The sequence below is a fragment of the Coenobita brevimanus genome, chromosome 54 (genome assembly GCF_032717465.1).
Source record: "Coenobita brevimanus isolate Jiangsu-jjx chromosome 54, ASM3271746v2, whole genome shotgun sequence".
In the NCBI taxonomy this organism is placed as follows: domain Eukaryota; kingdom Metazoa; phylum Arthropoda; class Malacostraca; order Decapoda; family Coenobitidae; genus Coenobita; species Coenobita brevimanus.
In genome coordinates, this window is record NC_137007.1 from 38,168,713 (window position 1) to 38,170,132 (window position 1,420).

At 38.7% G+C, this 1,420-nt stretch overlaps 1 long non-coding RNA gene across 1 annotated transcript in view; it reads left to right on the forward strand.

Moving 5' to 3' along the window:
* LOC145400965 (uncharacterized) overlaps positions 1–1,127 on the forward strand; it is a 2,206-nt gene extending 1,079 nt beyond the window's left edge. The window contains exon 2 of the long non-coding RNA XR_013897536.1: positions 522–1,127. This is a non-coding gene — a long non-coding RNA (uncharacterized LOC145400965). The remainder of the gene's footprint in view (positions 1–521) is intronic.
* Positions 1,128–1,420: the final 293 nt, after the last annotated feature.

Genomic DNA, 1,420 nt, shown 5'->3' on the forward strand with positions numbered 1-1,420 from the left:
TTTTGAAATAAAGCATCATGTCCACACCTTTGCTATTACCACCACAACCAGTTATAACCTTTTCACTTTGGCAACGCAAACCACCACATTCCCTAATCCTCCCTCACCACCTCTCACCGATAACGCTAAACTTATCCTTCATCCCATTGCCACCACTGATACTAACCAACTTTCGCTGCCACCAACACCACAAAACACCAGTCACCAAACATCCCTCACCACCTACCACTACTAACTCTAACTTCTCCTTCGTCTCAATATCACCACTACTAACCACCATCTTCTTACTCTCACCACAAACATTCGCCATCCCTAACTACCACCACCACCACCAAAAACCACCCCAGTCACCAATTATCCCTTGCCACCTACTACCACAAACTAACTTATCTTTCATCCCACTACGACCACCAACATTCACCACCACAAACCGCCATAGTCACCAATTATGCATCACCAGCTATCACCTCTAACTTCTCATTCGTGTAATCACCACCACTAATCACCACAACCACCCTCAGGTTACAGGAGAGGCTATAGTGGCTGATTCGTGAAGAGGAACGTGCCATCTAAGTCAAGATAGCATTCACTGGCGATTTCCACCAAATTTTGCGTTAAGTCTCCGTAGCAGTGAAATTCGATCAGCATTCATACTATTTGGTCGTGCATCTTTATTTTAAAATGAACTCTGATTTTGTTGTGTAGTGTTTGATAGCTGTGTGCATGAGTATTAAAGTATGAACAAATTATCTCATGCACAGTTTCAGAAGAATTCATGGATACGGTGTTGAGATCATTCAGCTCAACATGAAGTGGTCTTCGATATGTAAAAGACGGTACTTTTTGTTGTTATTGATTTATATCATTTAGTTTGGTGCCTTCTTTAAAGCTGTGGTAAAGTGAAATTTCTTATCCTTTTTGGTAGGTAAGGAGGCTGGTTCCTATGTCACTATGGTGTAGAAAACATGTATGTGCTAATATTAGTCTTACCTGCTGATCATGTTCATGTTCAGTATTCTCTTTGTATACGTAAACAAATTTATGGATCTTATGTTACGTAAAAAGTGCAAGCAATGACAGTTCTACCATTTATTTGTTAAGGGTGTAATAAACAGAGTATGGATTTTTGCCATATTTTATTTCCTCAGGAACATTTACCTTTCAATAGCCTATATCTTTCATCTACCAGTATTTTTCATTTTAACAATGACGAGCCAAGGGGACAAAATAATATTACTGGTCTGCTGTGCTTCTGTACTTTGATGAAGCTTTTTAGATTTTATTTGTTCTCTCTCCAAACAGTGTTACTCAGCTTAGGGAAGAATTTTCGGTCAGAAAGAAGAAATAGCTTCCTTTAACCTTTCATTGGTATGTTTTTTTTTCTTTTTTCTGTCTCATAACGTACTGTTAATATTTTTTC